The sequence below is a fragment of the Coenobita brevimanus genome, chromosome 71, assembly GCF_032717465.1.
Source record: "Coenobita brevimanus isolate Jiangsu-jjx chromosome 71, ASM3271746v2, whole genome shotgun sequence".
NCBI classification, from domain to species: domain Eukaryota; kingdom Metazoa; phylum Arthropoda; class Malacostraca; order Decapoda; family Coenobitidae; genus Coenobita; species Coenobita brevimanus.
Window position 1 is genome coordinate 21,747,478 of NC_137024.1, and position 25,294 is coordinate 21,772,771.

At 45.4% G+C, this 25,294-nt stretch overlaps 1 protein-coding gene and 1 pseudogene across 1 annotated transcript in view; both read left to right on the forward strand.

Annotated features, from left to right (window-relative positions):
• The window catches only part of LOC145406699 (leukocyte elastase inhibitor-like), a 622,781-nt gene that overhangs the window by 157,516 nt on the left and 439,971 nt on the right, over positions 1–25,294 (forward strand). The gene's annotated exons all lie outside the window — the stretch shown is intronic.
• LOC145406930 (5S ribosomal RNA) lies at positions 12,305–12,425 on the forward strand (annotated as a pseudogene).

Consider the following 25,294-nt stretch of genomic DNA (forward strand, 5'->3'; position numbering starts at 1 on the left):
TGGAAAACTATATTTCTTGATATCCTTCAAGCAGCTTGGCTTTTTTAGTTTCATTCCATGTCCTCTTGTTGCTCTCTCATACCATACAAACAGATATTTTCTATCAATTTTATCTGCCCCCATCATGTCCTTGAACAGTGCAATCATGTCGTCCTTCTCTGCTTTCTTCTAGGGAAGGCAGACCCAGCTTTTCCAGCCTCACTCTGTATGACAGATCTGCCAGACTAGGAGCCATCTTGGTTGCTGTTCTTTGTATTCTCTTGATCTTGTTTATATCTTTCTTTGTGTGTGGGGACCATACTACTGCCGCATATTCCAACCTGAGGCGGATCATGGCCATCATCAATTTTTTCATCATCTCCTCATCCATGTAATGAAATGCCTCTTTTATGTTAGTCAAGAGATTGTATGTCTCTCTATCTTATTAATATGTTTTTCCAGTGACAAACTATCCTGGATCAACACTTCCTAATCTTTCTGTTCTCTCTCTTTTGTGATTGGTTCATTACCCATCATGTAATTCAGTGATGGCCTCTTGGTACTTTTACCTATTTCCAATATTTAAAATTTTTTTGCATTGAATTTCATTTCCCACATCCAGCTCCAATCATGAATCCTATCCAGGTCTTCCAGCAGCATTTTACAGTCTTCTTTGACTTCTACTGTCCTCAAGATCTTTACATCATCAGGAAACAGATTTGTATAACTGTTCATTCCATCAACCATATTATTAACGTAAAGCAGGAACATTACTGGCGCTAACACCAAGCCCTGTGGGACTCCACTTGTTACTTCCCTCAGTCCAGACATCTTGTCCTTTATTACTGTCCTCATTTGTCCGTCTCTCAAGAAGTCTTTCATCCATTCCAGGAGGTTTCCCTTCAGCCCTCCTATGTGCTCCAATTTCCACATTAGTTGCTTGTGGGGTACCTTGTCAAAGGCTTTCTCCAAATCTAAATACACATCATCCACCCAGCTGTCTCTCTCTCGTAGCATGTCAGTCGCTCTTGAATAAAAGCTCAACTAGTTGGAAACACACAACCTTCCACTTCTGAATCCAAACTGACTTTCAGCCAAAATGTTCATCTCCTCCAGATATTTTATCCATCTGTCTTTCAGGATTCTCGTGCACAAATTTGTGACTATGCTGGTCAGGGACACTGGTTTATAATTCAGGGGTTCTTCCTTGTTTCCTCCCATATAAATTGGTACCATACCACATTGGCCCTCTTTCATTCCCGAAGCACTTTCCCTTCTTCCAGAGAACGCACAATTAAACCATGAATCTTATCTGCCAATTGTCCTCTGCATTCTTTCAGTACCCAAGCAGAGATTCCATCCGGTCCTGAGGCTTTCCTTACGTCGTGAGTTTCCAGTAATTTTTACACTTCCTTTACTTCCACTTTTATATCTTTTATCACTACATTTCTAATCACTCCCTCCCCCTCCACAAAATCCTTTTCTTTGGTGAAAACTGATTGGAAACATTTGTTCATTATTTTGGCTTGCATTGCTGCATCTTTGTAGACCTCTCCTTCTACTTTCAGTCTGGTGATTCGTTCCTTTTGTTTCAGTTTGCCATTAACAGATCCATAAGACAATTTGGGTTCATACGTTTGTCAATTATACCTTTTTCAAAGTTCCTTTCTTCTTCTCTATGCATTCTTGTATATTCATTTCTAGTTCTTCTATATTCTTCCTTTGTTCTGTTATTACCTCTCTTTCTCCAGTTGTTCCATGCCATGTCCCTCTCATTTTGCTATCATACACCATCTCTTAAACCAATCCTTGTTCCTGTTTTTGTTCCCACTTACTCCTGGCACATTTATACTGTTCTAACTTGTAGAGGTCTAGAAAGATATCCCACTGCCTCTGTATCTCTCTTGTTTCTCTGAATTCTCTCCAATCTGCATTTTCAAAAAAATTCCTCAATCCTGTAAAATTTGCTTTCCCAAAGTTGTATCTTCCCTGCCTATAAAGCTCATCTCTTGGCTCCACGTTCCCTTTTATCATCTGGAACTCAATGACTACATGATCACATTTCCTACAGGACACAGATATTTCAAAGAATTACATCAGGTTCTTTGGTCAGCAGTAAATCTAGTCTTGCTGGCATGTCATTACCTCTGAACCTTGTCTGTTCTTTGACCCATTAGGTCATTACATTATTCATTGCTATATTTAACAATATAATGCCCACGAATCTTCACTGCCTCCTGAGTCCCATTCCTTCCAGTTCACCTCTTTACAATTAAAATCACCCCTCAGAATTATGTTGTTGCTTTTCTCAGTCACTTTCTGTAGATAACTAGCCATGTCTGACAGCATCTCCTAATATTCATCATCATTCCATGCCCTTGTCTTAGGGGAAACTTATACCACTGCGGTGTCACTCTTGCCATTCTCTCCAGTTTCTAGTTTTGTATTATTGCTTCAGTCTTACCCTCTCCCAGTTCCACATTTTCCACATTGATGTTGTTCTTCACTGCTATCATCACTCCTTCTCCCGTTTTTTCTTTTGTCTCTTCTCCACAGTTTATATTTACCATCTCCCATATGGATATCAGTATCCTCTCTTAACTTGGTCTCTACAAAGCACATAATATCTGGTTCGTGTACCCTCAAGTAATCATTGATTTCTAACCTTGCCATTATTAAACCGTCAGCATTAGTATATGCCACTTTCCAACTTTTTTCATGGTTCTTTATTCACTCTTCTCTCCCTCTCTCCATCAGTACCACTTCCTTAATTTCCGATCCATAACTCACCAATAGAACACTGTCTTCTCTTGCTCTGTTCTCTGTTCGTTTTTGCCTTTGCTTCCTTTACTAACTCTTTATATCTTAGCTTTTTCTTCCTCATTTGCATCTCTTCTTATCCAAACATTCTTGAACTCCTTTTCTAATAATTTCCATGTTCTGTTGATGATTTCATTTACCATTACCTCTGACGTAAACTTTAAGTGGTCTCACCCCTCCTTCCTTGTACTTTCCTAACCTAAACACTTATTCAGTCTCTTCTTGAGCTTTGTTGATACCCTCCTTAACTGCTGATATTATCTCTTATAGCCTTACTCAGTTCTCCTCTTTCCCCTTCTTGTCTTACTGTCGTATGTTTTTCTTTTACTCTTGAAATTATCACGCATTTTTTCTCGTCTGCTACATATCTGACTAAAGATTCTCTACTTCTTAGTACTCTAACCACTTCCTTTTGCACCTTTTCCATGCTTTGTTGTTCTGTAATCTCTTTCAGATTTATATTTCCTTCCTCTTGAATTTTCTTCCACCCCATGTGGTGCTCCTTGACCCCTGCCTGGCAGCCCGCCCGCGTGCCGCTGAAAACATCTATTCTCGCCTTATTTTCACCACCCAGACTTCTATATATTGCCATGAAACCTACGTCATCTTATTCGCCAATGTTTGTTCTAGCCGTAAGAAAAAAAAAAAATAAAAGTACATTAGGCTGATGTGAATAAACATTTCCGAATGTCAGTCTCACTTCCCAACATCCTAGTTTGAATGTTTTCCATCATACTGAAAATGTTATTAGAAGTTTTGATAGAGATTTGTCCAGTTGTGATACAATTTGTAATTTTTGAGAAAATAGCAAAAAACTAAAAGCCATTAAAAAAAAAAAAAAAAATTTGTTCAGGGAGCTCTACTACAAAAGTTTTCTCGCACAGGTTATGTTTTTATTTCATAATCTTGTGTAGAATTTCATGAGCTTTCTCATGGTACTCGCAGATTTTTCATGCGCTTCATAGTTTCTGGGTAAATTGCAAAAAACTCCTAGGTACCCACACCTGTGCTGCACTTTCGTCATGCGTGCAAAATAACAGTTATATTCCCGCCTACGTAACAGCAGCTTTTCATCAGAGATATTACATTATTATGTCGTGTACACTCGCTCCAGGAAGTATCGGTGCAGAATATGTGTTAAATATTATGACACACGGAACAAAGGAAACTGGAATTCGTGCTTTTGTCCTCCGACACGTAGGCATCCCTGACGACAGAAGACATCTATATCAGATACCTCTTGTGTCCTTCATAATGAGTATGGAATGGCCGTAAATGTTATAATATATACAGGTATTAATGGGCTGTAACTGCCACAAGGTCGAATCATTCCGGATGGCATCGGACCCACAGTGCACTGATACTTTCTGGAGCGAGTGTACATACGTAGAAGTCACTGATCTTTATCATATTTCTTACAGGAAATCGATACATCCAATAGTTTTCGATTAAATGGAGGACAAATGTAGAATACTCCTCAAAGTGCTGCATAGTTTTACTGCATGCAGTAAAAAAACACTCTCTTCCCTCACCTTTAGCTAAAAAATATGCTCCCAAAGGCTTATATTTTGGTCATGTACTTAAGTAAAATTCACTGATCTTTATCATGGTTCTTACAGGAAATTGATACGTCCCATACTTTTCGAGTAAATGGACAACAAACATAGAATGCTCCTCCTTGCTGATAAAAGCACTCTTTTCCTGGCTCACCCACACCTACATATTTTTGCTCGTTAGGTTTTATTATTTTCCTTTTTTCCTCAAAGTATACACATAAAATATCATAAGCTTTTTGATGGTGCTCTCAGAAACTCAACATGACCTCTAGTCTTTTTGCTAGGTAATGATACTGAAGCTGAACTTTCATCCATCTCATATGTGTACATGTAAAAACAATACTTATTTGTGTAAAAAATATAGAAATAGGGCAATATACAAGTCAACAAAATACGGATAACTCACTTCCTCCATAGGTGTTGAGATGCTGGCAGGACTTTGATGGGTTTGAAGATGAGGAGTTAAGTAGTGTGTGAGTGTGTGTGGGTGAGTGAGTGAGTGTGTGTGTGTGTGTGTGTGTGTGTGTGTGTGTGTGTGTGTGTGTGTGTGTGTGGATGTGTGTGTGTGGGTGTGTGTGGATGTGTGTTTGTGGCTGTGGCTGTGGCGTATTTGTTCTCTCCTCCTTGCGCTACGTTTGCCTAACACATGCGATGCACACAACAGATTTCTCCACGAACATTCGCTGCACGACATATGTATATATATGTGGCTGTGTGGCTTATTTCTTGTCTCAGATCCTTGCACTAGGTTTGCACTCAGTCAATACACACAATATTTCTCGGTGAACACTCACTGCACTATTTAATAGGTGTATTTCACACTAAACCATACGCAATATAGTACTGTCTGAGATTGGTACAATACCTTTTCACTGAAGTCTGTGATTGTGTGGCATATTATTTTGGTCTCTGATCCTTGCGCTAGGTTTGTGCTAAGTCAGCCAGTGCACGCAACATTTCTCGACAAACACTCACTGCTCTATTTTATGCGTATATTTCACACTAAACCATATGCAATATTAGACACTATCACATGATTCCATCCCAACCTCCTCCATTATTCCCTTCCCGACTATGGTGTACGTGACCGCCTGTTCCCTTAGTGACTATGGCAAATCTCTATGGCATACATAACGCCCACTATGGTAAGTCAGTTATTTCACTAATCCAGGCACTATATGTTTCACAAATAAAAGTATTGGCCTCACTGTAAAGGTAAAATACTCACATCATTTACAGGCAGGGTGAAGCAGAGTGGAAACCCCACTATAACAAACCAGACTCCTGCCTCTAGGCCTAATGGCTGATAACGGGCTCCAGTGCTTTACAAACACTATATACTGTATATGTTCCTTACGCAATCACTTCACAGTATAATTAAAAACACTGTACAATCACAATATTTCAATTATGGCTTCTGCCTCAGGCGGGAGGGGGGAAAATGGTGGATTTAAAGGGATGACTGACAGCGTCGCTACCCTTCAGCGCGGCTGATTGTGAGGTACTGAGGCTTTTCTGCTGCACATTGTCTCATCAGAGCAATAACAGTGTTGCCAAGTATTTACTTTGGAGGAGAGACTGGCATGCTAAAATGCACCAAAATTTGACACAAATCAGCCCAAAATTTAATTTTTGGCTATTTTTTTTTTTTTTCTGTGTTTCACGCGATTCGCGTCAATGTGCGTTTATCAGAAAAAAACTTGGAACACAGTTCGCGTCAGCATGCCCGGGAGGGTTAATATGCTCATCTTGCATCCTTGATTTTGATTCTTGCTCATCTAGTTTTCTTTTCATCCCATCCCTTTCTTCTTCCAACCTCTAATTTTCCCTCGAGCTGATTTATTTCATTTGAGGCAGATTCGTTACTCAATTATAATTCTGTAACATGTCTTTCTTGTTCAGCACCGCATGTGCAGATGTTTCCCAACTTGGTCTGAAGTATCTTAATCACTTTCTCCTGTTCTAAAGTGCGTTCCTGCAACTCGCTAATTATTGTCCATACCTTTTTTTAACTACAGGACATTCCTCTCTGCCATTTTCTCCACTTCTGCTACTCTCTTTTTGGTTCAGTTTAGTACTTCCTTTACCCTTATCCTCATCAGAGAACCCTGGAAATTCACAGCCATCAGATGTAAACAGTGAACTACCGCCTTCTGCCATGATAGCACCACTCACGTATTCATTCACATAATCACAATAGTTTGGTCTCCTTTTCGCCTCTGATTTGACGATTATTTCCCCACAATCCACAAAGAGCGCCGACTCTGTCGGCGCCCTGTGTGCGTGTGTGTGTGTGTGTGTGTGTGTGTGTGTGTGTGTGTGTGTGGAATACTTCAATCAGCATGGTACCATTGGAAGCAATCACCCACACAAAGCGGCACATCACATACAGGACACATATGACTTGTGTTCCTCCTCATCTTCTCATCTTTGCCAGGGCACACAAGGCATACTTCAGCCTTCTATGGTTTGAGATCCTCTCCTGACGATGGCCCAGTGTGCGGTCCAATCAGATTGTGTCATCAATTACTCAACGACGCTTGGTTGGATGTTCTGGCATTCCCTGGTCCTGTCTTACTGGAGATGCAGCTGCAGGGCCAGGCATGGCAGCAGCGGCAGGTTCTCCCGACGGACCAGGAACTGCAAGTGATGGTAGTGTTGGCACCTGTACTGGTGCTGCTGCAGGTGATGGTGGTGTTGGCACCCGTTCTGGTGCTTCTGCAGTTGATGATGGTGTTGCCACCTGTGCTGGTGCTGTTGCAAGTGCCGGAACTGGCTGCTGAATGCCAGCTTGAAATGCTGCTGGCCATCAAATTGGAAGGTCAGGGGCATGGCGGATGATGAGCCCTGACGTGGGCCAATCCTCTTCATGAAATTGCCGGAGCTTGAGGATGATCTGCTCTAGAAAGTCAAGGAGAGCCACTGTTCCACTTTTACATTTCTTGTGTAAGGCAGACGTGTTGAAGATGGCCATTTGGATGAAGTAGAAGGTGATCTTCGTCCACTTCACAGTCCGCCTTTGGATGGGGTAATACTGGATCATTTGGTCGAAATGATCCACCCTACCCATGTGCCAGTTGTAGTCACCCACCATGATGGGCTTGTCCACAACCTTCTGGACATAGGTTGTCCTCCCATCAGGAGCCCTGACCTTCTCTCGAACCTGCTTTGGGACAGTGTCTGTGCTGTGGAAGCTTGACACCATGTTGACGATGCTCTTGTCCTTCCACAGCAGCACCATCACATTGTATTTGTGCCTTGCTACCACTCCCCCCTCTGGCAGACTCTTAGCCTTGGCGATGGCCTGCAGCTGCTTCAGTGTTCCCCTTGCCAGGCATAGGGTCCCACACACGTAGGTACCTGCACTGAAGAGGCGTTCGCACAGGGATACATAGTTATAATAGTTATTTATGAATAACTTGTATCCCTGGTCCTTCAGCGGTTCTACAAGGCCACAGACGGTGTTCTCTAGAGTTTTTTTTTTTTTTTTTTTCCCCGTGTACTGTACACCTCAAAGTTCCAGATGTAGCCTGAGGAAGACACAGCCAGGATGTACAATTTGATGGATATTTCGAGGGCTTCATGGGGTTGTACACCCTGGAGCTGAGGTGCCCCTTCCACCCCAGCAAGCCCTCCTCAAGGCTGAGTTTCTCCTTGGGCAGGTAGGTGACTTTGAACCGCTGAAGGAGGTATTCCATCACCGTGTGAACTCTGATGAGCCGATCTTGATTGTCCTGCGGTATAGCGAGGGAGTTGAAGGCATGGGAGTGTTTCAGGATTGCCCTGAAACGGCTCCCACTCATTGCTCGCTGGAATCGTGGATAGTCATTGAGCTGTGAACTTCTCTAATAGTGCCTGATGGTCAGCATGTCCATGATGCCCATGAGAAAGTACAGCCCTAGGAACTTGGCCATCTCCTCTTCACTCCTAAATAACACAACTCGATCTGGCTCGTCTGCCACTGGAGCCTCAATTTGGGGGTGTTTTTTCGACTTTCACCAAGGGGAAAATCAATATGTTCTGGCTAAAGAGGAAGAATTTACACACTTAACAGCACAATCGGCACCCGCACTAGGCCTAATGGTTACCGCACAATTGAGGGTCAAAGTTGAAAAAAAAAATAAAATAGTTACCCCCCAAAATTTTTGAAAGCCCCCCCCATAGTTTTGATAACTAACTATTTCTATTACTGAAATAGGTCATTGCAATATTGTATGTCACACCAAGTCCGAGAACAGGTATTTTGGGGTGTCGGGAGATTACTTACTTTGGGGGAGATAAAGTACCCTTTGAGGATAAGATTTTAGGTATGGAGGTTGGATAAAACCATCTTTTCTCATCAGATTAGAGCACTTTAGTTTGTTCTTGACCAACTACTATAAAAACAAATGTGTGTGTACGTGTGGGGAGATAAAATTCGATCGGGGAGAAGGCCCACAATGAGTACATTGAACCTTGGGAGATTATTTACGGTAACAACCAATTTGGCTACTTGAAACAAACAAAATCTATGTGATTTAGCATATCAACCATGCAAACACGTGTATTTGCAGGCGTGGGGAGATAATTCACGTATGTAGAGTAATCCTGCAGTGCCTCATAGTACTGTACTTCAGAAACTTTCAGAAACACCAAATGTTTATATTGCCGTGAAGGAAAATAGAATATTGTTCAATATTGTTGCAGATGCATGCAAGGGAAAATGTAACTGTCTTTACTGTATATATTTTTTTTTTAGTTTCATGTGGCAGGTGTAGGTGAAGGGGAATAGGAAACAATCAGTCTTTATACTTTTTTTTTATTACAGTTCTGTGTGGCAGGCAGATGTAGGTTGGTGGCAGGGGAGAATAGGCCTCGTCCCTCTGTGTCCCTGGGCTATGAAGAACAAGAGATGCCACTCGGAAATTAGTTGTAAAAAAGTATGGGCTGATGTGGCAACACCAAGTGACAGCTGTCATCAGGGCACAGTGCCTGAGACAATAGATGTATCGAGGTGGAGGTGTGGTGGTGGGGGGATGGGGCTGGGTGGTGGTAGGGGGAGGGGGCTGGGTGGTGATGGGGGAGCTGGGGCTCAGATGCCTGTGATTGAACGTGTTTGCATGTACAGAACAGTATACAGAGAAGCATTTGTTATGTACAGGTATGAAAAGGCACAGAAAAAAAAAAAAGTAATACATACAAAGCACATGTACATGTGTTGGGGGTGGGGGAGGGGAGGTGTAGGGGGGGAGAGCCAGCCAAGCTGCGTGCTCACTATCACATGATGGTTTATTGGGGGTAGGAGGGTAGTATGGGGCTGAAAGGGAGGGAGGGGGTAGGGTAGGTAGGGGTATATTGTACAAGGTAAGGGGGGGGAGGTGGGGGGGGCTGGTGGGGGATGGAATGGACCTTGTGGTTGGGGAAGGGGTAAACTTTGACTAACAGCATCCTATTGGGACGTACAGAGGGGTGGGAGGGTCTTCAGAGAGGGTTATTATGTGACAGATAATGAAACATTCAGGCAGTGGGTGGGCTGAGAGGGGAGATGACCCCCCCTGCCCCCAGAGTGGCCAGATCACCCAACCCGAGGCTGGAGGGGTTAGTTCTCATCGCCTTGAAGGGATATACATCACAATCGGTGCAGAGCAATGTGCAGGCAGTTTTTACAAGGCACGCTGTATTGATGTGATTCAGCTGAGAGGGCTAAAGTGGTCAACACGTACATTGACGTGCTTTGGTATTTAGGGGTTAATTGGAGATAAACTGGGTGTCCAACTCAGTCCCCAGGAAAGCTGCATATTTGTTGGTCTTGCAGGCGAGATATGACAACTCACAGGTGAAAAACAGTTGGAAGAACTTTTGGGAGTTGTTGATGGATCCATCTTCATTCCTGGGGATCCTGTGAAGGGCCCATTATTTGGTGTGAATGGGCAACTGCTCCACCCTGGATCCTCTGTGGTAACACCTTCTGCAGTGGTGTCAGTGGGTTGGCCTACCGACACCATTCAGCCTGCTCTGCCACCCCTTAGCCACCCCCTGTAGCCGAGCCGCGAACCCCGACGGCCTTGTCTTGGTGGTGAAGGCTCTGGTGAGGAAGATGATGATGATGGTTGTTGCCGCCGCACTTCCAGCTGGATGAAAGCAGGTGACAGGATCCTCGTCGACCTGGCAGGTGATGACGTTACAGTCGCATCCTGCACCTGCTGCGCTGATGACTCTGCAGTAGGTATAGGTGCCAATGTCACATAGCTTGGCCAGCAACCGGTGATATTGGCTCGGCCAAGGAGGCAGTGGTGCCTGGAGGAGGAGATATCGGGACGGCTGCTGGAGCAAGAGGTCCTAGAGATGGCGAGGTCTAGGCCGTGGGTCCTGCTGCTGGTGGCGGTGTATGCTCCCGTGGTGGTAGTGGTCTGGGCAAAGCCTCCTGACGGGACTGGGGCGGGACATCATCCCAGTCCTTCTCGCCACTTGACTCATTGCTTGGCACCTCCTCATTCTCACTTTCCGTCTCCTCTTCAGAGAGGACCTTCTGCCACTCCTCATGAGATAGGCCCTTGTTTTCCATATTTGCAAATAGTTGTAGTATTATATACAGCACAAAAGTTCAAAATGAGAGATATGGTTATTTGCTGAAAAAAAAAAAAAAAAAGAGAGAGAGTTTGTATTCACTGTCATGCAACACCATTTATTGAGACTAGCAAATGATTCAATATATTTCCCTATGACCACTTGCTACACTACTTACATATAGCCTACAGTATTTCACACAAAACCATACATAATCTATTACTGTCTGAGAACGTTGCAATATGTTTCATTTAAGTATGTGGCTGTGTGGCATATACAGTCATTACTCGTTTTACGATGGGGTTACGTCAGGTCATACCTTATCATATACTGATTTTATCGTAAATCGGTACACTGAAACCCATTATAAAAGGGGGCTTATGTCAACTCAACTTCCCAAAGTCACCTAACCAAGACTGAACCATAAATGACAACCCACCTTCATTCCTTCCTGTGTTGATCCAAATCGTCTCCAAGTCATCCCTCCCGAGGCTGGGGTACAGCCTGTGCTTACAGGCACTAGTGGTCAGCCTCTGAGTCGGACAGGAACAGGTTAAGGGGAAGGGAATCCAGCCCATACCTGCACCAACCTTAGCACTGGGACCCATACCTGCATCAACCATAGCACTGGGGCCTACACTGGCACTGACCTTACCACTGGGCACACAAATCCACAGTACTGTAGTACGATATTTGGCTGAGAGGTGACAGGGCTTTGAAGGGGTGGCGGGACCTGATCCATAACAATGCCCGCATGCCGGGGCTGCCATCTTGCCTGAGACAAGCGACAGTCACCTTGCATATGCCTGGCGTTTTCCGATGGCATATTCGTTATAGTGAGAAATTTATTGTAAATCAAATTTTGGGGTGGAACTTTCTGTTATCATTTTTAGCGAAATATTGTACACCAAAACATCGTAGAATGAGTAATGACTATGTTGCCGCTCATCCTTGCGCTTTGTTTGCACTAACACATGTAATGCACACAGTATATTTCTCTGTGAACACTCGCTGCAGTACATACGTATATTTCACACAACACCATTACGTAATCTATCACTGTCTGAGAATGGTACAATACCTTTTCATTGAATTATGTGGTGTAATTGCTGCCTCTCATCCTTGCTCTATGTTTGAGCTAACTCAGTCAGTGCACACAATATATTTCTCCACGAACACTCTCTGCAGTACTTACGTATATTTCACACAGAACCAATACATAATCTATCACTGTCTGAGAACGTACAATACCTTTTCATTGAAGTATGTGACGTATTTGTTGCCTCTCATCCCTGCACTATGTTTGCGCTAATTCAGTCAATGCACACAATATATTTCTCCACGAACACTCGTTGCACTATATACGTATATTTCACACTAAACCATACGCAATATATCACTATCACAATGATTCCATGCCACGTTGAGTACACCGCTTCCCGTTCGATCAGCGAAGTTAAGCAACGTTGGGTCTGGTTAGTACCTGGATGGGTGACCGCCTGGGAACACCAGATGCTGTTGGCATCCCTACGTGTCAAGTGGGGTTGGTGGAGGATTAGTGCCCCTCCCTGTTAAACAATTAACTCTAAGCCATTGGCCACCCCGTCTGGGATATATGGCGTCTGGCAATGGATGGATGGATGGACAATGATTCCATCCCAACCTCATCTATATTCCCTTCCTGACTGTGGCGTACCTCTATGGCATACATGATGCCTGCTAAGGTAGGTGAATTATTTCACTAATTCAGGTACTATATGTTTCTCGCAAGATAAACATTGGCTTCACTATATAGGTAAAATGCTCACATCATTTGGAGTAGGGTGAAGCAGAGTAGCAAACCCTGGTATAACAAACACGGCTTCTGCCCTAGGCCTAACGGCTGATAACGGCCCCAATGCTTTACAGACAATGTGTATATGTTCCATAGACACAATCACTTCACAGTATATTCACAAATACTGTACAATAACGATATTTCAATCGTGGCTTCTTCCTCGGGCGGGATGCGGGAAAATAGAGGGAGTTAAAGGGACAAGGGACGGAGCGCTACCCTTACGGCCTGGTTGGTGGTGAGATACTGTGGAATACTGATACGCTCTGTCCCATGCCTGGGCCAACGGGGTTGCCAAGTATTTACTTTGAACGCTAGACTGGCTTGCTAGGACGCACCAAAATTTGATGTGAATCAGCTGAAAACTTAATTTTTGGGGAATTTTTTTCTGCTTTGGGATTTGATTCACATCATTTTGCTTTTACCAAGAAACACCCAAAGAATGCGAATCGCATCTTCATGTACGGGAAGGTTAGTACAATATTTGAAATTATCAGAGCCACATGGGCATTCATAGCAGTGTCTGCCATTTCTGTTGTATTCATAGCTGACAAAGGGATAAGAGCAGTCGGTCCCAATCACCATCTGCCCTATTGCTGATCAGCTTGATCGATCCTGTTCACTCTGCCTCATTGCTGACCTAGCAAAGCTGTCATAATCGGCAAAAGTGCATGCAACTGAATGGGTGTATGTGTGGTTGTGGGTGTGGGTGTGTGTATAGATTGGGTGTACTTAATGAGGGAGAAGTGGGAGAAGTCCATGTAGGAGCACAGTGATAAACTGTTTATCATAACCCTTCAGCCCAGTAATGTATTTTCTAGGGTACTTTATTCCTGCTTGCCAGATGGTTTTATTCAATTCAGGAAACATCATGCACTGAAGGGTTTAGTGTGGGTTGAATCAAATGCTTGTAGTTTGAAAAGTTTCGCTTATCACTTGTGTTCGATAAAAACATCTGCATTAGCAATAATAAGAGAATAATTGCAGTAGGCTGGTCAGCTCATGTTTTGCAGCTTCTTTGACTAAACTGTTAGAATAAAACAGGATAAGAAAGAAGGCTCTCCCTCGCTTACTTAACCTTTCGGCTGAAACTGGTAGAAAATGCAGGTAGTGACGTAGGATTTTGATATAACATTTCTATCTATCTATTGCCAGGGCCTCAGTCCCGTATGGGGTGGCCACAAAAGAATCGCCTCCACGTCGCCCTGTCCCCCGCCATTTCACTGCCCTGCTCCCAACTCACACCCCCTTCTCTCATTTACCTCTCCACCCCATCCCTCCATCTCATCCTCGGCCTCCCCCTCCTTCTCCTCTCCTCCACCTCACTCACATACACTCTCCTCATCAGTCTCGCACCCTCCATGCTCTCCACGTGGCCAAACCACCTCAGTGTGTTCCTCCTAATGCTTCCTATCACATCCACATCCACACCACAATGCTCCTTTATATCCTCATTTGTCAGCCTGTCTCTCCATGTGACTCCACAAGCTCCCCTTAAATAACTCATTTCCACTGCTTTCACTCTTAACCTGTGTCCTTCCAACAATGTCCAAGCTTCACTTCCATTTAATGAGAAGTATTATGTGTAGGGGAGTTGGGTGGTAGAATGAGTGTCTCGGTACCTATCTGTCTATAATTTGATTTATCTAGCTGTCTGTCTAATATTCACCCTGGCATTTCCAGTGCATAATTATGTTCTGATATTTGAAAATGGGGCTGCATTTCTCTTGCACTATCCTAAGAGCTGTCATTTACCATATAATGGTATAGCAACTGGGAGACAGCAGTGTTATGAAGGCATAACAATGGATGTTTAATTGTTTTCACTATATTTGTTATGTTTGGAGGTGAATGACTGTTTTTAGTAAGTTGTGAACAGTTAAAAATGCTTTGTTATTTTAGATGTTGTGAGGCAAACAGCACCGTCAGTGAGGGAGTGTTATTGAGAGAAGAGGGTAGAGACAGCTGCACGCTTTGTTCCCAACGACCTCGTTATATTGAACTTCAGTTGTAAAGCGTTTTAATGTGCTTTTTGTTTAGTCTGTATATACAAGTGCTACATTTATTTTTTAATTATTATTGTGGAGGTATTCAGAAGTTAGTGAGAGTGCACAATTAGTGATGGCAACAATGTTCAGGAGCACGTTTGCTAAGCAGAAAAAACTTGTGTCGTATTTCATTTGGTTTGTTTAAGGATATTTTTTCAGTTTAAGAAGTGAATGTGTTGTTTGTAGGTAATGAGACATCAGGAGCAAGTTACAGTAGTCTCATATCATACTGAGTCGAGATCAAACGTAGGAAAATACTATAACACCGGAGGTTTGGGGCACGAATGTAAATACAGTAGCACAGGGTACCCGTAGGGAAAGTAAAATACAGTAATCACTCCAATATCCGACGTAATAGAGCCATTGGTAGGTCCGGTTATTGGTTTTGTCTGGATATTGGGCCCCAGCTTATGGACTTGTACTTATGGACCCTAACTCAGAGAAACACCTATACAACTCCTTCTGGACATGCATAGCACTTATTTAACACCCAAATCACATCAAGAAGGCACATAAATGACTGAAATAAATGCAAAAGAAACATAAAATGAGGGTTTAGAAGTATGTTCATACATTAATAAACATTCTGGTACTTATGGACCCTAACCTAGCCTAACTCTGAAAAACACATTCCTACTGCACATGCACGAGGTAAGTATAGTATGGAAAAAAGTACAGTATGAAACATTCTGGTAAGTATAGTATGGAAAAAAGTACAGTATGAAACATTCTGGCTACTTACAGCAAGGCCCTGGCCACCTCGATGAATAACCGCCTCCTCTCGGACTCTGACAGTAAGAACGATTTCCTGAAGCACTTGCAATACACTCTTCCTGAAGTCTTGCACTGAACTTAGTCAATAACATACAGAAGTCCGTTCTCTTCACAGTGTTCACTTTAGTCCAAATAATGTTCCAGTTAAATTTTGTGTTGCACATTAACTTTTCCCAATCTTTTCAAAATTTCCAAAGCCAAAACAAAGAAGTTTATTTACATTAAATTTAGTTTCCACTGAGTCTTTTCTCTCAACTCGAAAACCTTAACACAACACACCGTTTTTTCACTGCACAACACTCAAAATTCCCGTGTGGTCTAGTGGAGAAGTTCTTGCTGTTTATTCACTGTCAGAGTCCGAGAATATCACTGGCAGGCGACCAAAGGGTGCATCGCTGGGTCGTGGTGATGGCGTACCCACTGCAGAGGACTCTGAGGAAAGCCGCAAACTCACGTCGAGCGGTGACTCCACCGTGGCTGATGTGCTGGGCTGTGGCTCGGAGCATGAGGGCCTGTCTTGGGGAGGCAACGGAGTGGAGCCAGGGCTTGGCACAGCGGGAGTCACGGGCCTGAAAAAACTGTCAATCGTTGACTGACGCAAGGACCGACGATTCTGGCAATTGATGATGCGCTGCCTGAAAGCAAGCACTTCCTCCACGAGTCCCAAGGGCCCCATCTCCTTGTCGCAGTCCGGGTGTTCCAGGTAGTCTAGGACGAACTCTAGATGTTCCCGGAGTGCGCTCAGCTTGGGGATGGCTGGAGTAGTGTCCTGCTGAGAGGAGTCCGCATCATCGTCGCCTTCGTCGTCGGAATCCTCAAGTTCGGGACTGACGCCAGCAACCGAAGATGCGATCTCGATATCAGACAATGTCTGATACCCAGGATCGCCCTCGTCGTCATCCAACCACACACGAACATCGTCCACATCAACAACGTCGCCGTGCGTACGTAGCCATGCATGGAAGTCATCCACGTCAAACCCTAGAAAATCGTACTCCACATCCGTTCCGAGAAGCAGACGAGACCAACCATTTTCAAGAGTTTTCACAGGGACTTCCTTCCATGCACTAGCCCAGTTGTACAGCGCAGACTTGATGTTGTAGCGGCGAAGGTTTTCCAAAGTCCTCTTGCCTCGTGTGTCACGTCCTTCCCTGCGCTCGTCCTCGTCCTCGAGAACAACCATCACCTTGTCCAGGAACTTCCGACGGTACAGGCGCTTTGTTGCCACGATCACTCCTTGGTCCATGGGTTGAATGAGAGCAGTCGTATTAGGTGGCAGAAACATGCACCTAATACGGCCATTCTCAGCAACCAAGTCCTTGTCGCACGGGTGGGCAGGTGCTTTGTCGAGCAGAAGGAGAGCCTTTACCTGGTCGCGAGGGATTCTCAGTGTCTTCGTCTGGTAATGGATGACCTTGACGAAATGACGGTGAAACCAGTCTTTGAAAATCACAGCTGTGAACCATGCTTTCAAGGAATGGTACCAGACGACAGGAAGGACATCCATCACCCCACGAAGGCACCGAGGCTGCTTTGCACGGCCAACAACAACGGGCTTAAGCCGGTGCATGCCGTTAGCACTGGCTCAACACAAAGCAGATATCCGTTCCTTAGAAAACTTGCGGCCAGGTACAGGCTTCTCCATCTCCTCGGCTAGAGTGTTCGTTGGCAGCGAGCGATAGAATAGGCCAGTTTCGTCAGCATTGTAGACTTGACCGAGAGTTAGGCCCTCCCTGTCGATCAAGCCTTTCATCTTGTGCCGAAACTCGTCAACTCCATCCTCGTTAGCGTCCAACGCTTCGCCATGTGCTTTACGGTTCGTAAGGCCATGTCGCAACTTGAACGCGAAGAGCCAACCCTCGGATGCCTTGAAGTCTAGGGCGTCGTGAAGCCTTGCGAACTTCTCAGCAGCAGCCTTCAGCTCCGTTCCATGTACCATCACGCCAGCTGCACGTTGCTGTCGGTACCAAATCAACGTGGATCGGTTGATTTCTGCAAACTTGGGGGTAAACATAACCTTCCTTTCCATGTTGCGTTTGCTTCGCGACGAGAAGTCAGTCGTGTACTGCATGAGTTTGTCTCGGGAACGTTTGATATCGAACAGAGTCGACCGGGCCAGGTTGTACTCGCGGAGAATGTGGGAAGAAGACCAACCCGCGTCAACTTTCTCTAGTACAGTATCTCCCTCTTCTTTTCCAGAGTCAACACCACTCTCTTCCTTTTCTCAGGTGGCAGGGCCATCATCACACACACTAAGAGGAGGCCCGAGAGCAGCAGGAGGCCCTGCAGCAAGTACGGCACCACCACAGAAGCGAGCACGTGGGCAGCCTTTGTGAAAAGCGTAGGTCCAGTCACGGTGAGAGACAGGCGGGAAGTGGGGAGGATGCAGCGGCGCTCTATCAGACGTCGGAGGAATGATGCACCAAAACAATGCTCTCCCGCGGCGCGCGCGGCAAGTTCAAATTACGGACGGCAAATTTTTTTTTTTTTTTTTTTTTTTTTTTTTTTTTTTAAATCCCAGGACGATAAGGTCCGGGTAGTGGGGATGTTCGGTTATTGGGCGTCCGGATATTAGAGTGATTACTGTACTGTAAACGTTCCTTGTAATTGATTTTTGAAAAAATGTTTGTGTTGTCAGTAATATACTGTACATTTCAGCGTTTGATTTGGAGATAAAGTGTATATACGCTGTTACGGTAGCACCAGCCCGGGGCTATTACAAAAAGACAACAAGGCAGCCTTAGATGATCGGCCTCCACTGCGTTGCAAAAATAACGCAGACCCCGGCACTCATGCTTCGCAAACTAGAGAAAAACTGTGCAACGGAAGAATACTTAAATACGCAACGCTCTGTACTTTGACAGTAAAACGGAACAACCTACCTAAGGATCTAGCCTACTATCGTCACTACCGGAAGTAATACCGCCCGAGACAGTCTACAGGAACACCTCCCACTTACTTCCGGTGGTGACGACTTTCTACTTAACCCGTGTCCAAGGGGGAACACAGTTGACGGCTCACGATAGTTCTCACTAGCCTTGTGCAAGTAGATGGGATTGAACTGTGTAGGGGTTAGGGGTGTGTGTGTATGTACGTGTGTTGGGGAACGTTAACAAAGGCAGCGAGAGGACCACGGTGAGCCAAACTGGCCCTCCAAAGACAACACGGTTACCAAAACAAAATAAAATAACTACTTTCCTCAGTCAACAAACAAATGAGTAAAAATAAACTTAAACAAAAACGCCAGCTCGGCATAAAAATGACTGGGGAGAGAGAGAGTGTACTAACACCCGATACTGAAGCTGGTTGGGAAGACACTGCACTAAGGCTGGCTCGTGTGCAGCCAAGCGCGAACACATGAATCAGATTAATTAACAAGGAACTTAAATTCGTGCCCCTCTCTCTCTCTCTCTCTACAATGAATTGATACTCCTAATGCAAGCAAAACATCATTAAATATACTGGTAGCTCACATAAGACAATCAAAATAATCAAATGCATACTCAGCATGGTGTGAAATAAAATTGCCCTCAGTGGCGGGAACGAAAGAAACAAAAGAACTTGTAACACTCGTTAATTTAAACTCCGCGAATGACACGGGTACATACTGCATAATCCCCTAGCCCAGCTGTAACGGCTGCACCCGTGGGAAAGGACAGGCGGACAGCGTAACACGCCCTTCCCCAAGGGAAAATTTTGAGCCCTGGATCAAAATTTTCGAATCAAGACCCTGACCCCTCCCTGGATAAACAATCAGCAATTACGTTATCAGTCCCTTTAATATGCCTAACTTCTAAATTGTACTCTTGCAAAAGCAAACTCCAGCGGGTCAAACGCTGATTCTTAAATTTAAACTTATTCAAAAACTGCAGGGGATGATGGTCTGAATAAATCTTGATCACAGGGCCAAAAGGGGGCAGGTAGACAGCAAAGTGTTGCAGGGCCAGGATAATCGCTAATAACTCCTGCTCTATGGCGGAATAGTTCTTCTGGGCTCTATTAAACTTCTTTGAGAAGTATGATATGGGATGTTCAACCTGGCCCTCATCCGGCTGCATCAACACTGCTCCTACCCCTACTCGGCTAGCATCAACTGCCAGCACAAAAGATTTGTCAAAATCTGGTGCACGCAATATAGGGTGGTAGCACAGCAGAGACTTAACAGTAGTAAAAGCTTGCTCACACTCGGCTGTCCACTGCCACTTCTTATCCTTGCGCAACAAGTCAGTAAGAGGGGCAAGCACTGTGGAGTAATTCCCAATAAATCTTCTGTAATAGCCGATCATGCCCAAAAATCGTTGGAGGGCACGGCGACATTGGGGTGCTGCAAAGTTGGAAATGGCATCCACCTTAGCCCGAGGTGGAGCCACTTGCCCATGTCCTACAACAAATCCAAGGTACTGGACCTTAGCACGTACGAACTCGCACTTGTCCTAGTTGACTACTAAGCCAGCTTCCTCCAACCACTTAATGAGCATTTCCACATGATCAAGGTGCTCCTCGCACTTGGTGTCATACACAATGACATCATCGATGTAAACGACACAATTAGGTATGCCATCCACCACTTTATCCATAAGCCTCTGGAAAGTGGCTGGAGCATTCTTCAATCCATAAGGCATCACCTGGCACTGATATACTGCACCACTGACAACAAAGCTAGCCACTTGTTTAGCCCGTTCCGTCAGCGGGACCTGCCAGTATCCTTTTACTAAGTCAAGTTTGGTGATATAAGTGGCATTTCCCACCTTGTCCACGGAGTCATCGACCCGAGGCAAGGGATAAGCATCGGTCTTAGACAGTGAGTTAACTTTCCGAAAGTCCACACACAACCTAACCTTCCCATCTGGCTTCGGCTGTAAGGTAACTGGTGAACTCCTCTCACTGAAACTCCTCTTGATCAATCCATGGTCCAACATATACTTGATCTCATTATCGAGAGCTTTCTGTCTGATAGGGTTGATGCGGTAGGGAGCTAATTTTACAGGCTTACTATCCCCAACGTCAATGTCATGAGTAGCCCAAGTTGTCAATCCCGGTGAATCTCCAAAAACTTTCGGATGTTTCCATAATCTTTTGCACAGCTCTTCTCGCTTAACTGGATCAAGGTGTCGCAATTTCTCCACCAGAGCTGCATAACCGTTGCCCTCCCATAGGTCAGCTGGTAACATCTCACCACGACTAAGCACTTCCTCCTGCTCCTCCAACTCACTACCAACCGCCAAAACTACAGGAGCGCTCTTATCCCTGGTTCCCTCAACGTCCACTCCAAAGTCACCTTCCAGGGACTGTGGCTGTAACCCTGGTCCACTACTCACATTACCGGCACCAACAGCTCCCTCCACAGCACGTTCCTTTGATGCCACGTCCTCCTTTCCCCGTCCTTCACATCCCAGGTGAGAGACATCAGCAGTCATCCCACAATGAGAATCAACTGGGCGGTAGTATGGCTTCAACATATTAATGTGGCACAACTGAGTACTCTTCCGCCTATCTGGGGTAACAATTAGATGGTCAAGTTCCCCAACTCTCTTCTTCACAATATAAGGACCACTGAATCTAGCCGCCAGAGGTTTTCCTTGCATGGGCAGCAGTGCCAAAACTTCATCTCCTTGCTTAAACTCACGACTTCTGACCTTCTTATTGTAATGAGCCTTCATTTTCGCTTGAGCCCCGATTAGATGGTCACGGGCAAGCTCTAAAGCGCAATGCAGTCTCTCCCGAGTGCGGCAGACATAGTCAAGCATGGATTCCTGGTTGCCAGATTTGTTGTTACTCCAGGCCTCTCGCACCACATCCAAGGGACCACGAACTCTGTGCCCAAACACTAACTCATTGGGTGAAAACCCTAATGACTCAGTTGGTACCTCTCTCACTGCAAACATAACAAAGGGTACCACTAGGTCCCAATCCTTTCCACTATCATAGCAGAAGGTGCGCAGCATTGTCTTTAAGGTCTGATGATGCCTCTCCAGGGTACCTTGTGACTGCGGATGGTAGGCACTGGACAAAATGTGCTTGATGCCCAACTCTGTCATTGTCTGCTTAAACAAATTAGATGTAAAATTCACTCCATGGTCTGACTGCAACTCCTTGGGCAGGCCAAAATGAGTAAAAAACAGGATAAGTTGCTTGACTACTGACTTCGCCTGCATGCTTCTGATTGGTATAGCCTCTGGGTATCGCGTTGTAACATCCATTATGGTTAACAAATACTTGTTTCCAGCAGAAGTAGGAGGTAAAGAGCCCACGATATCAATGATTACCCGGGTAAACGGAGGTTCAACTGCAGGAATGGGAGTCAAAGGGGCCACAGGAAGAACTTCATTAGGCTTGCCCACTATCTGACACGTGTGACAGCTCTTGATGTACGCAGCAACTTGTCCCGGCATACTTGGCCACCAAAAGTTATATCTTAAGCGCTGCACTGTCTTTCTGTTTCCCAAGTGACCTGCTAAAGGTCCCTCATGTGCTAACTGTATTAACGGCACCCTATACTGTACAGGCACCACCACCTGCACTAACTCACCCACTCCTCCATCCACCGTGGCGCCAGTGGGCGTCCATCGGCGATGTAAAACATTGTCTTTAATCAGGAACTCCTCCTTACCACACTCCATACTTCTTTCTTCCCCTACTCGAGCAAACAAGGGCTTTAATGTTACATCCTCCTGTTGCTTCACCCTCAATTCTGCTGGCCCAACACCCGCCAGCTCTACTGAGGACTGAGATAAGGGACTGGTCGGGACACTGGATTGCGAAGGGCGATCAATCTCAGTGTCACCTCTAGTACACTCGACAGGGGGAGGAATGTCAGACTCCACACTGACATCATCACCTCTACCCTCAACAGTGACACTCTGTTCCTCAGGCGCGTTTGATGGTGGTCCTGCATCCCCGCAGTCGACCCCAGCGTCCTGAAATTCTTCTAATTCAGTCGGTGGGCTGGGTTCAGTCTCCACACAGACACACTCAACACCACCTCTAGTGTCCTGAGTGGGAAGTGGGGCGGCGCTCATGCATGCATTCCCACTCTCCTCACCCACCACAGCAACACTCTGCTCACTAGGTTCCTCCATTGGTGGCCCTGCCTCATCACAGTCGACCCCAAGAACCTGTGACTTCGCCAGTTCTTCCTCCCAGGCTGCAACCTGTGCCATAGATCTTGTAATTGCACAGACCGGGAACATGGCTTCCACTTCTGCATCAACTTCAATACCAATTTCTGGGGTGTCAAAACACTTCTCTGCCACAACAACTGGTGGGGGAAGAGATGGAAATACTTTCTCCCCAGCGAGGTCGTTCCCCAGCAGAAAATCAACCCCCTCTACTGGCATTACATCAGCAACAGCTACTTGAGCTGCAGCCTGAACAATGGGGCAATCGAGTTCCACATGAACATAATCATAGTATTCATCTGAGTTCATGCCTCTACACAGCACATACTTCCCTGAGTTTACAGGCCCTCCAGTCACGTTTCTGCACACAGACTGTTGTGCACCGGTATCACGAACCACAGTAACTGGATAACTGATCCCATGAATTTTCACTGTGCCGTGACACATAAAAGGTTTACACCAGTCTAGGGACGATTTCTGAGGCAGTTCATCCGGAGGTGGCGTAGCATGTTGGGTAACTTTTTCAGCCTGAGCTGTCAGCGAGCACAGCCGGCTGCACTCCAGCTTTCCACAGACTTCTCCCTCACCGTTACCACTCTCCCAACTCCTCTCGTTCACCTGACTCGAACCTACAACTAGTGCCACTGGTTTGGCATTTTGGGAGGCCTTCCACTTAGGGCAGTTAGGCTTGATGTGCCCACTCTGTTTGCAAAAGTAACAAAGTAGCTTCGAACTGGATACAGGGCTCTTTTTCCCAGAATTCCTTTTCTCCTCTGTACTTCCCTTGGACTGATTCACGGGAGATTTATCCCAGGCAGGGCCACTCACAGTCCTCTCCCTGGAATGCTGAAAATTAGCATACTTGACCCCCATACTCCGCAAGGCAAACACCCGGTCATCAGCCCACGTCGCTGCTTCCTTCACGGTCTTAAATCTCTTCTCCCTAATTTTAACACCAATTTCTTTGTCAGCCATGTTGGTAAAATGTTCCATCAAAAGCAGTTCACGCACCTCGTTATACGAAGTGGTGCCCTCACTCAGCAACCACTCGTCTAACCTCTCCTCCAGATACCTGGCGTAGGCCATATAGGTGTCAGCAGGTCTTTTCCGAGCACCACGGAACAACAACCGATAAGCCTCTGGTCTAAGTTCATATGCCTTCAGGATGGCTGTTTTAAATTCATCATAATCATCTACATCCTCAGGGCTCAACCTATTATACACTTCCAAAGCTTTTCCCTTCAGCACATTAGATACCAAGCCCACCCAGCGCTGCCTGGGCCACTCAAACTCCCTAGCCTTCTTTTCAAACCTGACAAACCATTCTGTCACCTTCAACTCATCAAATGCCGGCACTAATTTTAGACTCCTTGAGAACCAACTCTCCCTATCCTCTGCACGGCCTGAGGTTTGGGTATCTGAAGTTGGTCTATTAGCAGTCACCTCCAAGCGAGTCTTCTCCAGCTCAAATCGCATTTTTTCACGCTGCATCTCCAGCTGCATCTCCATCTCCCTCTCTTCTTTCTCTCTGGCACGCTGCATTTCCATCTCCCTCTCTTCTTTTGCATGCTGCATCTCCCTCTCTTCTTTTGCACGCTGCATTTCCCTCTCTTCTTTTGCACGCTGCATTTCCCTCTCTTCTTTTGCACGCTGCATTTCCATCTCCAACTTTTTCAACTCCAACTGCAACTGGGCCTCCGGTGACAAGACTCCAGGGTATATAGGAGTGGAATGAACAGCTCCAGGGAAAGCACTAGACATACCTGGGGGAACTGCTCTAAACTGGCTCGGCGGCATCATAGATGGTAATAGTGGGGTAGCGAAACGAGGCAGCTCAGCACCATAGTCAAACTCAGGGCTCACACGGGGAGTACCTTTGCTATGTGCCTCTCGTTGTTCCATATCCACAGGTGACTCAGCACGTACGCGATCTGGTGTAGACACGTGTGACTCCATGGCGACAATAATGGCAGTACTGAATAATGAAATACTAATGCTGACTGAGAAACTACAAACACATCAACTTCACCTCAAAGCACAGAGAACGCCAAGGTAACGATATCCTAGAAAGAAGAAGGCACTGTTAGGATATCCTGATGCAAGGTCGCCACTGTTACGGTAGCGCCAGCCCGGGGCTATTACAAAAAGACAACAAGGCAGCCTTAGATGATCGGCCTCCACTGCGTTGCAAAAATAACGCAGACCCCGGCACTCACGCTCCGCAAACTAGAGAAAAACTGCGCAACGGAAGAATACTTAAATACGCAACAGTAAAACGGAACAACCTGCCTTAGGATCTAGCCTACTATCATCACTACCGGAAGTAATACTGCCCGAGACAGTCTACAGGAACACCTCCCACTTACTTCCGGTGGTGACGACTTTCTACTTAACCCGTGTCCAAGGGGGAACACAGTTGACGGCTCACGATAGTTCTCACTAGCCTTGTGCAAGTAGATGGGATAGAACTGTGTAGGGGTTAGGGGTGTGTGTGTATGTACGTGTGTTGGGGAACGTTAACAAAGGCAGCGAGAGGACCACGGTGAGCCAAACTGGCCCTCCAAAGACAACACGGTTACCAAAACAAAATAAAATAACTACTTTCCTCAGTCAACAAAC